Here is a 20,306-nt window from a genome sequence, read left to right as displayed (position 1 = left end):
TGCTTTGTCATGGAATGTAACCAGAGAGAAAGAATAGATAATGTTTTAGTAGTTCAAACAAAATAAAGAATATGCATATGGCCTGACTACCCATGCTGTTGGAGCATTCAGATGAATGAGTCAAAATTAGCAAGTGACAAAATGAGTAATATGAGGATTAGGTAACATCCTCAGAGGACCAGGCCACTCAGGATTCAAAGTGAGGTACAAAGTGATGTACAAAGTTCGTACAGACTGTGAATAAGTATGATGCGCAATTCACAGTGGGCACACAGGAGTGTGTGTGGGGGTGAAACAAACCACACTTGATTTAAGCATGTAGACAGATCCGTTAGCTGAGCTTGCAGAGAGCAGGCCTGATGATCTTGTTATAACCACAGAGAACAAGGCCTCTGTTTGGAAACATAGTTACCTACTGGCACACATGTTCCCTCCGCGATATCCCAACAAAAATGGGATATTGAGGAAGCAGTTTTGTGAGAGAGGATGATGGATGACTACGGACATCATCCTGATCTAAATTGATGAATTCATGGCAACTCAAGGCTGACATCTGATGACTGGCTGCATTCATGGAAGTGCCCTGGAAATCCCTGTACGGCCTGTGTGCACCCAGTGCCCAGCATCGCTGCCTGCTGGCGTGCCTCTGGTGAGCCGCCGCGGCCCAGACCCAGGAGTGACGTGTGCCTTTACAGCCCATAAACCACGGTCACCACACCTGATCCCTCCCAGTCAGCACTCCGTCTCGCTGAGGAGACAATAAGGCGGAAGTTACATTTTCTGTAACATATTAGGGGTCAAAACCTTCAAGCTGAGCAGCTCTAGCAAGCACCCAATTTAATTAACAGGATATATAGAGTGAAATAAAAAGAAATGGTGAAGAAAATCTATCCAAGTACAAACCCAGCTCGAGATTTAGGATTCAAGAGATTATTTCACCCCTCTCTCTTCAATCATATGCGGTTTTGCAGTTCAAAAAACAGCTTGAACTTAAAAAAAAAAAAAAAAAGCTCCTCCAAAAATCATTGTTTATTTGAAACCTAAACAGTTGTTTAAATGAATAACTAATTTACACTCCAACAGGTGGGTTCTGAGCTGACTGGTGCCTGAAGGAGCTGAGCCCCTGCAAAGCACCACCAGTTGTGGATGCTCCCATCTTTTCAGGATCTAACCTGATTCTCTCACCCCTTGTATATCTAGGTACTGGAGACTTTCTAGGGTTTTTTCAGCATCTTAATAACAAGTTGTAATGATGTATGAATGAGCAATATCACTGCATACAGAACAACTAGTGAGTTAAAGGCAGTGATCCACAGACAGTGCTAGGTTGTGCTATTTCAATATTATTTCACTGAAGTGTCAGTGGAGCCCAGCAAATGCAAACCTTAACAAACATGACAAAAATAGCAAGAAATGACGGTCCTCCTGGAAAGAACAGAGCTACAAGAGAAACTAATAAGTGCATTTGCTATGAAGTGACTTTATTTTTATTTCAATACAAATAAAAGGGACATAGAAAATATATTAGTAAGCTTGAAGTTATATTTCTTGTATATATAAGTGCTGGATTTTAGATCAAAGCTAATTGTTTCTGTTTATTTTTTTAAATACTTGAGTGCTTTTTAGTGGAAGTACACTAGCGCTGATATTTTCTATAGCAGAAATGAGTAGCACTGCTAAGTGGATAACAAATGCTTTGCTCTGTATTAGAATCCTAAGTAGCAGCTAATTTACAGGCTTTCAGAAAAAGTAGGGCAAAAAAATGGAACAAAGTTAATTCTTTTTTTTTTTTTTTTTGCCACAGTGCAATTTTAATTTTGCTGCCCATCTGGGATTTTGCTCTGCTTTGAACCAGAGCTGTACAAATCAATGTGAACTGTTTTATAACTTGTTAATTGTTCTGTCTACCTATACACATGCATAACAGAGGAAAAGAACTGGAGTGATCAGTGGTTAATTACATTACAATTACTCTTACGTGTTATGTGATTTAATCTTTTACAATTATACTGATATTTATCAGGAAATTCATGTGCACTTAGATAATAACTTTTCATGAAAAACTGATTGTTAACTGGAGTATATTCTGTAATTTTCTTATTCTAAGAATAACTTTCATTATTTCACATAATTTCTTATTAAGCTCTGAAGTTTTAGAGAAATACTAATATGCAGGCATATTTAGCTGGGGAGCATACAATATTACTTCTAACTTTTAGTACATTACAAAATGATTTTTAAAATTTTGTAGAAAATGTAATGTCCTTTAACTAATATGAACTCAGCAATTGATAGGTATTGAAGCCTACCAATATCAAAAGGTCTTGCTATCTCTAGGTCTTGATTTGTACCAATATAAAAAAATTTCTTGAGACTAAAGGACATAAATGCCTATTGAGATGACAAGGTACCAATGCCTATTGATGGACATTGATGTGGTGATAACCTATTGATAGGTGTCAAAATCAATTGGCCTCAATGCCTGTCTACATCATAATGGCTCACTATCTATAGGTCTTGATTCCTACCTATATGTGTTCATATATTTCCTGTAAGTAATACGGACTTTGTGGTGGACCAAAGAGGTTTTTGCTAACTGTCCTGAGAAGACCAGCCAGACTTCTGAATGGCCAAAAATCTTCATAAATATAATAGCGTTCTGAGGTGCCCAAAAACATCTGTGCATTGGAAAAAGGCTTGAATTTATACATACTGGAGTCAGGTGTGAAATTGTCCACTCTATTTTGCCTATTTGTTCCTATTTAGAAATTTACAGGTAAGGATGCGTCTCATTTCCCCTGGAGGGCTGAGAAGTGCTACCTTCTGTGTCTGCCTGTGCTGTTTAAAGACGTCTTCGCTGTTTCTGGCAGTACAGTGGCAAAATTTCATTTCATTAGCTACAACGGCTCTGGTATCCTAGGACTACTTTTGTTAGCACTGTATCACACTGCATGGTGCAACAAAGATGTACCTTCAAAGTCAGAATGGCAAATCTAAAACATTCTCCATTACTTCCCTTCTCTTACTCTTCTTCAACTCCTCATCATGTACAAAACTGAAAATATTAAAATACAGTTTAGTTTAGTGTGCAAACTACTGTAGCACTCTTGTTTTAGATAATTGTGCCTTTGGCTTGCCCTAAAAATAATGAGTGTCTTACGTAGTATTTTGTACTGATTCAACTAAATTAGTGTAAAGGCACTGGCAGTGGGCATATAAATAATTAAAAAATCACTTGTAGATAGATAGCATTATTGCATTATGGCTCAAGTTCACTACCTATGTCCCTCAGCAGAGTGAGAGCAGTTTCCCTTTAGCCAGTGCTGTCACTGACAGCTTAAGGGAAATCGTTTGACTTTGCAGTGGAGAGATTGAGACGTGCTCACACAAGCCACCCTAAGCAGCTGCCTACTCTCCCATGGGAGCAGTAACATCCAGCAGAGGCTTGGTAGCAGTCAGGTGAGAGGAGAACCAGTGGTCACATATAAAAATGATGCAACCATTTCTACAGCAAACCTCTAACCCCAGTTTCTGCTGTGTTGCTCTTTCTCACAGACCATGAGCACGGACGTGAGTGGTTGCTGCAACTCACCTGATAAGCAGTTCCTCGCTACTCTACAGCAATTTATGGTGAGCCTGGGTTCTTGACCACAAGCCTGAGGTGTTACTGTTGGTGAAAAGAAGACCGATCTTTTCATGCTGACCACCTTGAGGAACAAGTGTAACTGTTAACAGGTGTTTAAGACAATACAGGAAAAAAAAAAGTAAAAAAAAAGTATTATTTCCGCAAGCTTTTCACTCCCAGACTTTTCTAGGCACCCTGGTGGCTCGTGCCATTTTTCCCCAGCATCCTCTCCTTTTCCCCTTGGCCCACGCCCCTAGAATAAGTTACCATTCCTTTGGCAATGTGTGCCTGCCTAGACATACATACACTCTTCATAGTTCCCATGACATCACTCATCTTTGGCCAGGGCCCTACATCTGTGCTTGGTGTTTCCACTCCAGACTTCAGGAACTGCAGTGGAATAAGGGAAGGTAACTGAATCTTCAAAATAAACACACATAGCAGATCATGGATCTGCAACCAAAACGTCAGCTGTAAGAACAAAGAGACTAATTTTCAAAGGCAAGTATAACAGACAGATTTCTTTTTAATCCTTCTAATTAGACATAATTTTCATGGGTCAGTCAAGAAAAGTGTGAAACAAGAAAACTCTTTCCCTCTCTGTAGTCAAAACATTAAGAGAGACAGAAAAATGAGAGAAGGAAGAATTAGAGGCTTCTTCAAAGTAAATGGCACCTGTGAAGAGCCTGAGATTGGAAAAATAAGTCATGCAATACAACATATTTGAAAAAAAACATTCTCTTAAGAGAAGGACATAATATTCAAGAACCATGTTTTAATTCTTCTCCACTATAAATGACATCAACAAATCCTGGAGAATAGACTGATGATTCAAGGCAAAAATAATATAAAGCATAAAAGGTATAGAACTAAAAAGTTCTTTTTATTTCTTTTATGGATGTCTACTGTATGGAGTCAGCTTTTTCAGAAATAACATATAAATCACCCAGCAAACATTCTGTTAAAGCAAGTTTTGTTCTAGCATTAAAAGAAATTTGGGGAGATTTCCAATACATCCTTTAAATAATGGGAGTTCTCTTTTTCTGTTTCAACTTTTTTTTCTGGCCAAAATTATTCATGGATAGATACTGGGTTTGCTAGTTTATTCTTTTTGTAAATCTTGGAGGAACATGCTTCCATTGTTTGTAAACCGCTTCCTTTTGGTTAAAGGCCCAGAGTAATAAGCATATTTTCTGAACCACAGATGACTAAAAAAAAAAAAATTAAATCAGGGGATTAACACTTTATTCTCTATTCACAATGTGTGTGGGGAAGTAAACTGACTCAGTTGAATGTTAATGGAAAAACTCTTTTAACCTCAAAAGGCCAAAACTTCCGTCCTTGTTCTTCGTCATTTTCCTGATATGAAGAAGTATCTGTATCTTTTTATCAATTTCAGAACACCATGAGCTTGTGAACATTAAATAAGGGGAACAATTATGTTTGTTAACTAAACAAGCATTTAGAAATGTAATCGATGTTTTTGGACACTTTTCATAGCACTTGCCTTTCATTATTAGCTAAAAGCAGCCGCATTCTATTGCTCTCAATATTTTTGCCTCTTGTGCACCAGGGCTGCACATTCATACTGAGCCTTTCTTCTTAAGGTTGTTATCTCCAGTCTGGTCAAGTTCAGCAGTGACTGAACACTGTCACCATTTGACAGCTGTTTGGGGTCTGTGTGAGACGTCTGATGGGTTCGGTGCAGTCCTGGGGAGCTGCTGTCTGCATTACAAAAAGTACGACCAGAAGTGACATTGATTAACAACTCTTGGCATTTCCATGCAGCCAAGGACTGAGTAAGCTGCAGATGATGGAATTACTCTGGCACCTCTGGGGTAGCCCCTCCTGGCCAGAAACGCGGCTCATTGGTGAATCTGGTGTGAAATCTTGCGCTGACCTAACACAAACCGGTGAAGGATTTTATTCTCCAAGGACGCCAGCCCAGCACCTTTCATCTCCACTAGAAATATAGCGAGTTGCACACAAAGAAACAGAGGAGAATAATTTCTTCTCATTGTGCCAGCAGTTTGGCTGAGCATTTTTTACTTTACAACGTGGCCAGGAGGTGTGAGCTCTGAACTCTCAGCCCCAGGGGTGAATTAAGTGAAAAACTCATTTTGCACATTAAACCAAGAAAATGCATTTGTAAATCTTTCCCCTGAGCTCTGGGGCAGTCTTCCTGGGGCCAGCACAGCCTCAGTGTAATGGATGGCTGCACAGCTGCCTGGCAAAAATCGCAAGCTCTCCCGCATGCATGTGCACGGAACAGGAGGAGGCGCAGACCGGCCTGAAAACTGCTGACACCACCTTTATAAATATGCAACTGACTTTTCTCAGTTTTCTTTGTTGTCTCAAACAACTGCTGGATGATTTTTCAAGTAAATTTCACACTATTCTTCAGACAACTTATTCAGCTCATTTGACTTTATTTATTCATTTCTTGCTAATAGAAGTGGCAGAGATGAACAACTCAGTATGTACAGGAAAACAAATATACAAAATGAAATTCTAAAAGAAAGGGGGGAAAAAAGAAGTCATTGTGTTTCCTTTATCCTGTTGGCAAATCCAGAGGAAGGTGGGCAGTCCTGCCTTTGGATGATGGTTGTGCCATTCACCTGCCTGGGCACACACACAGCTGAAGACATCACTACCTGGAAAGTTCATCCAACATTCAACTTCTGTGATTCCTCTGGATTTCACATGGTAATAACACTTCCTAGACACACTAGCTTCACTAGATGAGAATATTTTACATATATATTTGTTATCTTGGGGAGAGAATTAGTATTTTCTAGTCAATGTAATTTACATGAATGTGAGATAACTTCCAGTATGCAATATTCACACTGAACGTGTCTGAAGCTAATAATAGTTATGAACTTTGCTTATTTGTTATCTCCTAGAGGTAGATTACACTTTCTATTAATAAAAATAAAGATCCACAGTCATGAGATTGTGCTTCAACATAATACCCTTGATAAATGTTACCCAGGTACCAGTTTACTGAGTCACTGTAAGCGGGTAGCTCAGTACTGCACAGTGCACTGCAGTCCATCAAATCTCTGCTCCTAGTGCTTCATTCCTGCGGAGCAGTGACGGCTGGGAATCCTTCATTTACCCACTCCAAGGAAGACAGGCTTATTGCTTAGCCTAACAAAGTCTTCTGCAGCTGTGACTAACGTTTTCCATGCCCAGCAGACACAAAGATCACAGCTTGCATCATGATGTCTAGATTGTACTGTAAAAAAACCAAAACAATCAATCAAACAAAACCCCACACATGCATACACAAAAAAACCCAAAACACACCGAAGAAACCAAAACACCAAATCCAAACCAGCAAGGTTCTTATAAAAAGGAAAAGCCTTGATAAAACTTAGAATTCTTTTTCCTTCCCAGCATCTTCCTTTTGGTTTCTCCCACATCTTTCCTGCTGCCTCTGCTGTTCTTGAACTCCTCTCCTGGTTTCCTGCTTGAATCTTCTCCCACACTCATCTTGGGGCTACCACTTGTACCACTTCTGCTACTGAGGAGGCCAATGCTTTTCAGTCACTTCAATGCCATGCGTCCTCATCATTGTACCTCAAAGTTAAGGTCCACTCTGCTAGGCATGGAGCTCCTATTCTGCATTTTATATTTAAACAGGACCATGTCTCCATCAACTTATGTCCTGAGTCATTTTGAACCAAATTCTCCACTGGGGACACTTAAGACATGAAATTGGTTCTGCCAGTCCCATAGGGCTCAGTTATTACAGCAAAATAATCATCACATGCAAGTCAGCAGCATTGGTCTGATTCCCCAGGGATCTTCCACTAATGGGCAGGGATCAAAGGGAGCTCCCAGGGCCACCAATGCAGAATCAAGACCATCAGAGTTGCACTAAGGGACAATAAAAGAGTTCAGCTGTGGACACAAATCCTGTACAGCTACAGCCATTGTTTCTTACCTCTGGCTGTGGAACAGGGTGGGGAGGAAGAGCAGGGGGTCATGCACCACTTTTAAGGGGTCTGTGAAACCAAATTAAGAAAAGCTAACCCCCTAACTTACTTATGGCAAATTTCTTAAAGGGCTCATAAATTTACAAAAGCACCAGTAGTGTTGGATTGCATCTCTCTGGGATACAAGCCCATCATTTTATTTATTCGTAATGGTTGTTGTGTTACAACATCTCCGAACAAAGGTCAAGGTGTACCACTTTTGAGGGTGATGCTTGTGTTAGAGCCCCTGAGTAACATGACCACTTCTTTCTTTGCTATCTTTCCTTCCTATTTTTAGCTGTTTTATTACTATCTTCTAAAGGAGGAAAAAACCACAAATTATCCAAGCACTTAGACATCTTTAGATGTTACAGTTCAATAGCAGTTTACTGCCATTTTGGTAAATTGTGCTCAGCAGTGAGCCACAATTAAATGAAATCTTCATTCTAAATGTCTCTAAGATAAGGGTGTAGATTTACTCTCCTCAGAATACTCTACATCTTTATTAAATGCACATGTCATTACAACATAAAAAGATTGGCTCCTCAAGCAGAATCTGAAAAATGGCTACATTTATTTTGCTGCCTTCCTCAGATGACTACCAGAAATGTCTAGAGCATGATCTTGTTCCTGGTAAATATTGGGCAAACTGTGAGCTTTCTCCTTTTGCAGACCTACTCCATTCACTGGGACATGGCTTGTAGGTTTAGTTGGGGGTGTGGGAATAAAAAACACACAAGCCAAAAAAACCCCCTCAACCAATTAAAACCTCACCAAAACTCTCCTCACCCCACTGCCTGAAAAATCAGTTTGCTTCAAGCTGAACCCATAAATGAAGTTAAGTACTCTATGCTTAAGTGTTCAGCTTATTTCTAATCTATCAGACTCAGCACCATCATTTCAAAGAGATAGAGACACTGGATAGGAAAGAGCTGATCCTCCATCTCATGGTAGCATGACCATTTTCATTGTGTTGGAGAAGGTGGGAGAAAAAGACCATGCAGGTGGTGCTCATCATTTTGCCTGCACTGTCTTCTGCAAGCAAGGAATGCTGTAGAGGACATCTACCCAGCCCCTGCTCCCAAATTCTGTGTTTTGTGTGTGCATAGCTGTATCAGGGCAGTAGTTCAAGCATCAGCACACACTGGCTGACCTCCAGCCAAAGCTGGATGCTGCACTTTCCTCCCTGCGGGGGTAGGCAGCTCTCCAGGAGCCTGTCTTTAGTACCCAGATGAGGAGAGCCCAGACAAGGGCAGGGCTGACCAGCAACACCTTTTTGTGATGGATGTCCACCACTGGCACATGCAGGGGAGGATAAAGTGAGAAGCATAGGCCCTAGATTTGCCTCTCCAGCAAAATTCTTGGCTCACAGCAGTTCAAAAGCTGCCACTTCTTCTCCCTTGATGCTTTCCTGAAAGACCTCATGGGCTATCTGTGCACAGGGCAGGGCAAACTGCAAACAGGCTCCACATGCATTTCCCAATGGGTTTTTTTGGTGGCTGATCCCTACACTGCTTTTAAAAAAATAAACAAAAAATCCCAGCAGCATTTCATTGGTTCCATAGGAAAATAACAGGTTAGATAGCCGGTCTTACCAGATCCCAAGTACCCTCTGCAAGGTGCAGAGTACCTCCAAAGACAGCCTCAGAGTAAGGGGCAATGACTGGTGTATTTAACACCTCCAAGGGTAGGGTCCATCCTCACGCATCTCCCATCACCATCCTCAGCAGGCATCACCTGGCAAGCTCAGTGCTCTGGAGGAGCTCAGGAGTTAGAGCTGAGTGAGAGAATGCAGGCACCAGTGTTTCAACACTGCCAGTTTGATATAATCTAATTACAACTGCAACGAGCAACTGCTGGGCTGTGTGGTGTTCTGCAAAGTAAAGAGCTCCTGACAAAAAGACATAATTTTCACACAAACCAGAAAAATGAAGAGTTGTCTTCCAGATAGCTCTAGCTGACTATAGGGAACACCAAAGTGAGCAGCCTATTTATTATATTACATCTGACATTATGAGAGCCTGTGTAATGTAATTATCCATAAAAGTCCCAACAGTCTGACAATTGTTCCTCACAGGTGTACTTGTTTTTAAGACAGCTTTCCTAGACATCCATTACTTACAGCCTCCTGCTTGCCTTTATCTGTTCTCTAAACATTATTGGGAGGAGTTTTTTGTCATAACTGAATGAAAAAAAATTTGAAATCACACACAATCTTCTGGTTTTAAAATATAGATATATTGATATTGTTACTATGGGTTTTATTATTTAATTCTCTGTTTAGATAGGACATTTGATAAATTTATAATTTATCTTTCTCATTGGTATGCTGGAATGGAAAAGTTCTTTTGTGGGCTGTGGGCCTTGCTCTGATCCCAGGGAGCTACTGGGGGCCTGGGTTTTTTTCCACTGACCTCTGTAACTTTACTGAGGAGTACAAGGAGCTGTGCTTCTGCAAAGAAAGAGAAATCTTGCCCTGCAAGATTTGGCAGTACACCCACTTAGGGTCCAAGCTCCCTGATTTACAGAATAAGACTGTTGCTCTTAGAAAATGAATGCCAGGACAGAGGATTATGATCAGCAACAGACTGAGACACTAAAGACTCAGAATGGTCTCCATTTAAAGAGGCTTTAGATGGTGAGAATGTTTTGAAATTTATTAATAATATGTTGTTGGTTTATGCTATCTTCAGACTGGATTTTTGTTCCTTTTTATGAATGGTAGACTCTACTAAAGTCTAGGAAAAATAGAAAGAAATAAGGAGAACTTTTAATTAGAAATACTGAATGGTGTATGCTATCTCATCTGTAAGTATAAACGTATATCCACTGCATTACAGTGGATTTCCTATGGAAAGTGTTTTGAGGTGTTGGCAAATCCTAGGTGTTTCACTGAGTCTATTATTAATGTCCTGCCAAGGAACTATATCATAAACTCACTAAAGAAGGGATGGTCAACTGCATTTGTAGACAGCAGTAATTAGCTTCGAAGCTTTAGGATATTAGGAAGTTGCCACAGTAATGAGAAAGGGATCCTACTTGGATACATACAGTGAAATTGTTTACATACCTAGCAAAGCGCATTTGCTTGGTTTGCGCTTTAGAAAGATAAGGTACAACTAGAACACAGTATATGTACTTGTTCGAATTATATTATATTCCACAACTTGGAGTGTACCTGCACCATTTCATAATGCTGATGGTAACTGAAAAGAGTTTTCACAGCCTAATTTCCAGTATCTGCAGTCTTAATTCAGCTCTCCTGCTTGAGAAAGTAATAGAGAAATATTGATTTGTAATCCCAGCCTCTTTATGATTGACAGATGGCTTCCTTGAAATGGACATTCTGCCAGGCTGCTTGAGCTCAGGTGGCTTTATCCTGTGACTGGTAATGCCATCTGAAACGTCTTGGTCATGTTGATTGACCTGCACTGCAGGCCATGGATTGGTCCTCTTGAGAGGAGTTAGGTTTATGTTGTAGATCAGGGAAAGCCTTTGGTCTGCATTCATGAAGAGATTTGGATAAGACTTAGAAGCCCAAAACACAGTTGCGTGTGGCTCAGTCTAAATGTGAAATCCTTAAAACCTCAGCTAAGCTGACTAGCGGTGCCATGGAAGGTTTCTCCAATCTTTACAACAAAGGTACTTCAGCCCCCAATATACAGTTATGAGCTCGTCTGCCTTAATTTTGACATTTCATGCAGTTGCACATGCATACATGCAGGCGGGGCCTGCCTCTATCACTCTCGTGTGCATGGCCCAAGTCAGGAAACACCCAAGAATGAAAGTACGCCTAGGTCAGGATGTTCTGGTGGTTAGAGCATTTTTATGAGGAGAAAGGCACCACCGTTACCTTCTCTACCTCATATCTGGCTTCTCCTGTTACAAGTTCTGCTCCCCGCTCATTATGCTGCCTTTTCTGGATTTAATTCTTAGACAACAGGCTCTTTATAGCTCATAAAAAGCCTACACATTGAACTTGGAGTCATGAATCTTTTCAGGCCACCAGGAACCTAGAAGTATTCCTAAAATCGCATTGCATTGCAACAGTAAAGGTTCCATACTGTAAATGGCAAAAAATTCTTTCAGATGTCGGAAGTGATAGATGGAAAATCCTCACTGGAAGCTCCTGCCTCCTAATCATGATGTTTGTGATAAGTGGAAAGAATTTCTAAACAAGAGTGGCTTTAACTAGGTAAATTTTTAAAAGGAATTATAAGAATATTTTAATTAACCTATTTTGAAAGACTAGTGTAAGCATGGAGAGTGTGATGTTCACACCGAGTATCAGGTGAAGATGAGCCTTAGTCTCTCCGTTGCTTGTAGGTATAACTTGCCCAGCTAGAGTTTTAGTGTCCCACCTAACACTCCTTAAAACATTGTCCATGCAATCCTACAGACACACTTGGAAACACAAGAAACTGAAGAAGAAAAAGGAGGGATTCACTTTCCAAGGGAAGACAATAGCTCTGGAAAATTAATCAGGCTGTTTGCTTGGCAGTAGGATGGGGAGGAAGGGACACGTATGCCGCAGTACGAGAAAACACAAAACTAACCATGCTGGGTCCTCTGCTCTCCACAACCAGGCTATTGTGGCACTATGGGGTGACACAATCAGGAAAGTTATTCAGTTAATGATGAGCACCCTGGTTTAACAAAATTAAAATACTACCTTTGCCCTGATAACATCCAGTGCTGATTCATCATTATTTAAACTCCAGTGAATCTGCCCAAGTGCAATGTCATTAAGCAGTGAAGATTCAAATCCATTTGGCTGTGGCAGAGGGAGATTTGATTGAGGTCACCGGGACTTAGAGTGGCCCTTATGAGACCCACTGGATATGCATTATGTGCTCGTATTCATCCAGCTGTGTCACATCCTAAACCGGATGGACTTTTCCAAACGCAAAGGCCTTAGTACACACAGAGTTAAACAGGGGGCAGCAATCGATCTCCTTTGAATCCATGCTCTGCTTTCCAACTATGTTTCTTCTTACTAAAGAAATATAAAGAGAGGAATCAAATGCTTTTTGCTGCACATAGTGTCATGCCCTTGTAAACCCCACCTGCTATGTGTGCTGTGCTTTCATGCTGTAGGAGGACACTGGGTAAGATTACTTTCTGAAAACAGTATTGGTATCAGCAAAGGCCCCCTTTTGACTGAAAGAAAACACAGCAAAACAAAAAGATATTGAGGGAGAAAATCTCCCAGCAGCAACTATGGGACCTAAAGCATCTCACAACATATATGCTTCTCTTGGGCTGTTGTGTGCTAATCCTTACCAGTATTCTATAAATGGAATTATAGCTAAACATGAGCATATCTTAAGAATAACTCAACTGGTTCAGAATCTCATTATATTTTTTTTATGTAGATTTCAATCTTATTCGAAAAACGTGCCAAAAAGCACCCAATTCAAGGCTTCAGGCAGCCTTGAAAAACACTTAAAAACACAAGAACATGGAAGATACAAAGCAAAAATTGATCTGCATGGCAACATTTCATTCATCTATTTTATCCCCAAGCATTTCAGAGGCAGTTCTGTCTAGTACATAGGAAACAATAAACTGACGTAAGAACAGGGCTTGACTCAGCCACTTGGCAGCTGCCTTGCCCTAGCCAAATGACTCCATGGTTTTTCCTGTCCCACCCTTTGCCAGCCTCACCAACACAGGCTGACAATCTTCTGGGGCTGGAACTGCCTATTTTCATGTACCTGCCCTCTGTTCATAGGTTCATTCCTAGATGAGTCTCAGCACTTAGTTCCTGTAAGACCTCTTGTTTCTCATGGCTATGGAAGAGAAGAGCCAATACAAGAGTGGAGAAAACATGAGATAAAATAGGCATCCAGCAGAGTTACAGGAAAGGTAGAAGCTAAGGCCAGGAACCCACAAATTTATGGGAAATAATTTTTTTTTCTAGTTCTCTGTGACTTGTTATGTACAGTACAAGACCATAGGGAACAGGGTTTCCAGGAGGAGACAGGAAAACAGGAACAACCATGCTAAGAGACACAGTGGTGATGGTTAGTAACTGAAGGGAAGAGATGACAGGGAGAAAGAAATTAGCAGGTAGGGAGAAATCTATCTGCAGATAATCCACCTAGTTTGGGAGATTATGAATCTGACTTCTTTTAAAGATCTACTGCTTTGAGCAAGTCATATGTTTTATTTCACTAGGCTTTCTATCTTCCACGGTCTGTCAGGGGATGTTTGTTTTTTCACTTGCTTTGTGTTCTGAGAAATTCCCCATGTTAAAAGTCCCCAAAGTTTATAATTGACCACAACAGAGCTCACACGCTTGAAGATGAATGAAGTTGAAAGAAGAGACATAGCCACAGAGAGAAAAATATTCTACTGAAGGCTGTTAACAGGGAATTACACTGTCACTGTGAATATCTGCCTATATAACAGCAATGTTCAGCAAGGGATCCATATCTGGTGTCCCCCTAGGCTTTGCAGGTAAGCCGTCTGAAAAGCCGACTTGAAGGAGCAGCTCTGTCTTCTCCTGCCAAGGCCAGGAGATGCTGCTATAATATCTAGTATTCTTCCTGGAATATTTATGAGGAGTTTGGGAAGATTGATTTGGCCACTGAGGATAGATATGTGAGCATCTGCTGTAATGGCAGTAAAAAGAATTAAACTCATCAGGAATAGTGATTCATAATGATAGTGGCGGTGTTTGCTCTTTGAATATAAAGAATCTACTAGGCCCTTAAATCTAAGAATAACTTACACTTCTACATGCAAAAAAACATCCTTTTTTCCACAGCAAGAGTTGCAGTCAGGAAAGGGCCCAAACATGTGTGTTCCCCTGTCTACAGGAGTGAGTGGATGATCATTTATTGAGGTATCTCTTTTGCTGATCACCTCATACAAACAAAAGGGCATGCCATCACCTTTGCAAAGACACTTGAGAAACTGTTACTGTCTGAAACAGCATAGGTGAAGAAACGTGATGTGCAGATTAGGTAAAAAGTAAGGACTCACTAATTAGTCAACACCATTTGCTGCAGAACTGACCCTAACTGGACTTTGGGTTCCCAGGGAATGATGAGAAATGAAGTACGCAAGGCGGATGTCTTCTCTTCTCCACCTGGGACCCAGGGAAATGAAGCCTGAACTTGATTTCTTTTTATGTATCCCATTAATGAAAAATAAATGCTGTTCATTAACTGTCTTTCCATCCTTTCTGAAATGTGCTCAGAGACTCATCCTAACATCTTAAGCAAGGATCACTCACAGTCGTGATAAAGTCACTCAGGCTGGGTGAACTCCTGCCCCCTCCACCTCTGCCCCTCAGGTGAACCAGCAACACAAGCATTTTTTAACTAGGATTCTCCATGCCTTCAGTTAACAGACCTTCACATTTTCCAGGAATAAGGAGTCCTAAGGAGAGGTACTATAGATCTTAATAGAACTAAAACCAACATTGTATTCTTAAAATTAGAACTTAAATTGCTATTTAAAATGCTGAACCACAGATCTAATTCTCCATAAAATTCTGCTGAAGAGCTTGAATAAAACTGTGGAAAAGATTTCCTGTTTAACTACAGAGAAACTTGCCATAAATGGGTGCAATGGAGTACATTAGGCTCTCTGGAGACAGTTAATTGAGCCCTCCCTTCTCTTTTAGCCTGCATATTATGAGGTTGAGCCCACGCATGCAGCTGAAAGAACAGCTCCTGGAGTACCCTCCTGCTCTAAAAAAATGAATCTGTGTATGGCCATGTGCTCTGCTTATAGCCGCAGCAGCACGGTTGTGACAAGTGTTGTATATGGGGTGTTTAAGAATATGGCTGCAAAAGATTAGCAGCAAGCAGGTGCTTGCTTAAAATGAGATAGACGTGGGAAATAAATGAAAATGAAAGTCTTCAAAGACCATTGAAAAATCTCCTCCTTCTAAGGAAACTCTGCCCACATTAGCAGTTTAAAAAAACCCCGTGCTTATTTTGGTCAACACTGACAACCTTCCTCTGTTGTGTAGTAGTTTCCTTCTCAAGTAGTCGGCTGCTGCCTGCATAGCACAGTCCCACTCATCAGGAGAAAAGCTGACAAAATCTGCCTCTCAGCTTGGCATGTTCATCAGATCGCAGAATTTATACTGTATATTTGGTGAGTCAAGCATCCATGCTGCCAAGCCTCTGTGCGTAAACGCAGGCCTACCCACACTGGCACAGTATAGCAGAAGAGGTTCCCAGACTTATTTATTGGAAAAGCATGTTTATTAAACAACTATGCTTCAAAATACAACTGCCTTTTTCTTCTCTCTCCTTTTTCCCCACGGCCTCCTAGGATCTCTCTGGCACCAAAAATTCCACTGCAATTACAGCCAACCACTGCAACTCAGCTTGAAGTCCATATACAGACTTCACACTCTGGAGCAATCGCTCATAATTTCAGGGGTTTAAGGAATTTCAAGAATCGCCCGCAAAGAGCTAAATCTTAGAGAAGTATTGCTCGTTCACCACCTGAGACATAGGGACTGTACTTTCTATTTTAACACTCATAAAACATGTACAAGGGCTGAGGCATTTTTGACACATAAATCTCGGGTGCTGAAAGTTCACTCTTGTTCTGCTGCCTCTTACTGATATTTCAGGCAATGTGCCACTCCCAATGTTTCTGGAACTGTGATGGCACCCTTCCACCCAAAAGCCCATAGGATTGCTATTACACAAACTTTGGAAGTTAAACTCCTCTCGTTGCTTCTTGATCCTTTTCTTAAAGATCAGGTGCCACTTTGCTTGCCAGTCAGTCCGAAATCATATTAGAAAAAAGTTTTAGAGATAGTGGCACAATATGTTCTAGGCAAATAGATGGTGTCCATTAATCTTGTGCTCCTGTGAGTCTGTATTTTAGAACAAGAGACGGCGTGTACACCTGGTGTATATTCAGTATGAGCTAAATTGTCACAGGCACTGAGAAAGGTGCACTGTGTGCTCATGAGCCCCATCTGCAGACCATGAAACAGGTGGTCTGGTTCCTGGCTCCCCTCTGCTCCTGGGCAAGAGACAGCTGAGGGGAGCTGCTTTGCCTGGTGGAGGTCACTCGCAGCCCTGCACCACTTTCAGACACCAGGCTGAACATCTGCCAAACCCCGACGTTTCTCTGCTCATAGGAAGCTATATGAAAACGCGTAAGATTCCTTCCCTCTCCTATTGTCATATGCAAGAAGGTGTTTAACATAAAACAGTGAAGAAATATGGATCTGGCCTTTTATTTACTGGCAGTTTCAGAGCATGAGCCAGAACAATCCCTGGTACAACTCCATTGGCTTCAGTAGACTTTGCGCAGAGGTCACGCTGTGCCATTAAGAATTGAAAAAAGACAAGATATGCAGTCCTGTTTCTTTCTAGCCCATAAAACCAGTCTGAAAGGTTCTCTTTCCTGCCTTCATTTTATCCAAGATCTATCAAGAATATTGAGTTCTATCTTTGTTTTTGCTGAAGGATTGGTCAAGTGGAAAAAGCACTTTCTTTAATTGCAGAGAGAAGGGGGCTTAATCTATAACAGAAAGCTAGTACTTCCCAGTTATTTTCCACATATTTTAATTCAGTGAGTGCTACCCAAAGAAACCTCAGTATGTTCAAGATGTTTCAAAAAAACCCCCCTTCCCTTCACATTTGCTTAGATTAACTCTTCATGGTACAATTTATTCAAGTGCTTGTGCCATACTCAGCACTGTCATATCTGAGCTCCTTCCAGAAGTGCATCAAACAACACGATTAATATTTCCACATGCTGTTTGGTTTTTTGTCCTTTTCAGGGCAGGAGTATGTGGAGGAATGTGTTATTTGCTCCTTTATTTGTTTTAAAAATATATCTCTGTCTGAGAGAACAGGAGGTAAGAGAGTAACATTTTGCACTAGGTAAATGCGTGCAGACTCAGATGTGGTGGACTAAATGAGCACAGCCATGGAGCCATTCCTTCAGTACTGTCTAAGAAGGGACTGTCTGCTGGATGCTTCTTACTCCCTGAATAGAGGGCCTGAGAGAGGGAAGGTACTGCAGTCTTCCTCCTTCTTCTTCCAAACCAGCATCAGTCAACAAAGAGCTGTTGCACTTTACATATCAAACCCAGACATATACCGACCATGATAATATGCCAAGGGTGATGTTTTCTGGCTCTTTTAAGCATGGAGCAAGAATTCATTTAAAACACTTTTCCAAACATATTTTACAGAAGTTCAATATTCGTGAGCTTTTTATGTTGTTTCAGTCCCTTCAGCTTCTCCCACCTACAGCCTGAAGTACCATCAAGACTATTTTCTGGTCAGGTAGAGCTTAGTGACCTTCCAAGTTACACAGTTGGCTGGAAATTTCAATCTGGTAAAGTAACACAGTTTATGTAATGGTTGCTTGTCTCGTGTACCATGTAAACTATTTCCTTGCAGAAGCAAACAACCGAACAAATGACAAAACGCAATGCAACTCCACTGATGATCGTGCTGAAATCTGAATTAGGTGGCATGGTGTGTGTCTACTGACATCTACATCAGAGTGGTAATGGGGAGGGAAGGAAAGACTGACTGTGGTTTAAATTCCTGAGGCTAAATGCAATACAAATACCCCCTGAAGACAATAGACCTTCATGCGTTATATATCTATGCTGAATTTGCTTCCCAATATCCCGTTTCCTACATTTCACAGGGGCAGATGGTGGAAGAGAGCTCCCTGGAAGCAGCACGTTCTCCCCCCAAGAGGGATGCCCTTACGTCTCTCAGCCATGAACTGTCTGGTTGATTAATAAGCAGTGTTGTTGGACTCAGGAGAGAGTTCAGGTTTGCTTCTCTCACCGGCAGAGCAGGACTTTACCAGGGCAGCAGTGTTAAACCGCGACTGTCAGAGATGTTGAGAGCAAGTGGTGAAAGTGAACGGAGGGGTGGGGAAGGAAAGAGGATGCTGTGTGCTCTGACGTGACAACCTGTTGCACAAGGTGTGCTTGCTTGGCGCGGCAGCGTGGGTGCCAGCGCCCAGAGCTGCGGAGAGGTGCTCTGTCTCCTCAGCCCGCACCGCCTGCCAGGCTTACCGATGTGACGTGGCCTCTCCAGGTCGTTCAAAACACCCCATGATGCCTGGCGGAGAATCTGGCACAAAGTCTTGTTCTCTGAAAAGACTTCTTTCTTTCCCTGGATAAGGAAAATCCTTCTGCTTCTAAAGGAGACAAAAGCAGCCATTCAGTTCAGAGCTGGGGCTGCTTTCATGGCTTCCAGAAAACACACTGCACTTCAGTATTGCTGATAAATGTATCAAATGAGAGCACGTTGCTTTTAGAGGGCAAGTGGCTATTTTGCCTAAATGCTACTTCCACGTGAGTGTTAATCAAGAAAGATGTTCTGAACAAATTCTACCATAATGCCTTTTTTTTTTCCTTTCCGCAACCCGGCATTTATTTACACAAAGTGCACGAAAAACAGTGCTGTGATTTGAATTGTACTGTTACCTGCTTTTATCACTGACTGTACATTTACTTTAACTTTACATAAATGTCCGTGTTTGGGACACTTCAAGTTACAGATTTTTAACAGAAAAGTGGAGATTCACTGGCCATTTTACCTGATGCTAGGACAGTAGAGAACCAGAGAAATACCCCAAATATGTCCACCTCAGAGGGAGATTTTGAAGAGTGGATAACTCAGGTAGTTCTGCAGCAGGATCCATCCTGGCTTTTTCTACAGAGAAATGGGAAGAAAATGAGGTAGCTGGAGGGGTGAGGGTGAAGCCTGGCACTCCTCCCCACCCCACAGTGCCACGTGGGGATGGGACAGTCATTCATGGGAAAGTCTCAGCTGTGACAAGAGCTGAGCAGAGGGGGTTAAAAGGCCTCTAGGACAAAACTTAAGAGGTCCTTGTAAGTAAAATGTAGAACTGGGCTTTTTGGGGTCTGCATTAACAATAGCAGGTTAAGGGGAAAATGCACTGGTTTAAATGGATTTTTAATGAGGCTGCTTGAAGCCTGCAGATGAAGATGCAAACCCCTACAAACTGAGCCCAGTGGGACCACTCTAGAAAGTGTGTGTGAAACTAACACAGGATTTCACAGGCCCATAATTGCAAACTCTGCTTCCACAAAGTTTTCACTCAGACCTGTCAGTATTTACAGGGATATTTCTAGCAAACTGCCTGCAGATCTCAGTGTATGACAAATGCTACAAAATGAGAAAAATTAATTTTTTGGTTCTTTTTCAGGATGCTGGAAAGGTATTTGAAAAAATTTAACAGTCGTATTAACTTGATATGCTTCAGAACATTAATGCAAGAGACTTCTTTTTCAAATAGATTCATAATATTTATAATAACCCTTATGCTATGCTGCTTGTTGCCACCCACGTGAAGGAGATGCCATACAATGTTGTGTGATATTATTTGCTTAGCTGTAGAAATTTTGGCATGGTATTGTGTAGAAAATGAGAGGAATCAGCTGTGTGCTGCTGATATATTACCTCCACCTGCAGCTTCAAATGGTTACAGCTCTCGTGTTGCACCCCAGAGGTGACTTCATTACAGTAGGTGAATGCTTTCCTGTGTATTAGGATGTGTTTGTAACAGATTCCTTGGAGTTAAAGATATTGGATGGATTTCTAATGGGACATTTAGTATAGCTGGCTGACACATCAGAGACAGCTTCATTTAATGTATATTACTTCATTGGGGAACCCTTTTGCCAAGCCCCAACTGGCAGCAACAAGGACCAG

This window comes from Grus americana, chromosome 3 (genome assembly GCF_028858705.1).
Source record: "Grus americana isolate bGruAme1 chromosome 3, bGruAme1.mat, whole genome shotgun sequence".
In the NCBI taxonomy this organism is placed as follows: domain Eukaryota; kingdom Metazoa; phylum Chordata; class Aves; order Gruiformes; family Gruidae; genus Grus; species Grus americana.
This window is presented reverse-complemented; position numbering follows the sequence as displayed.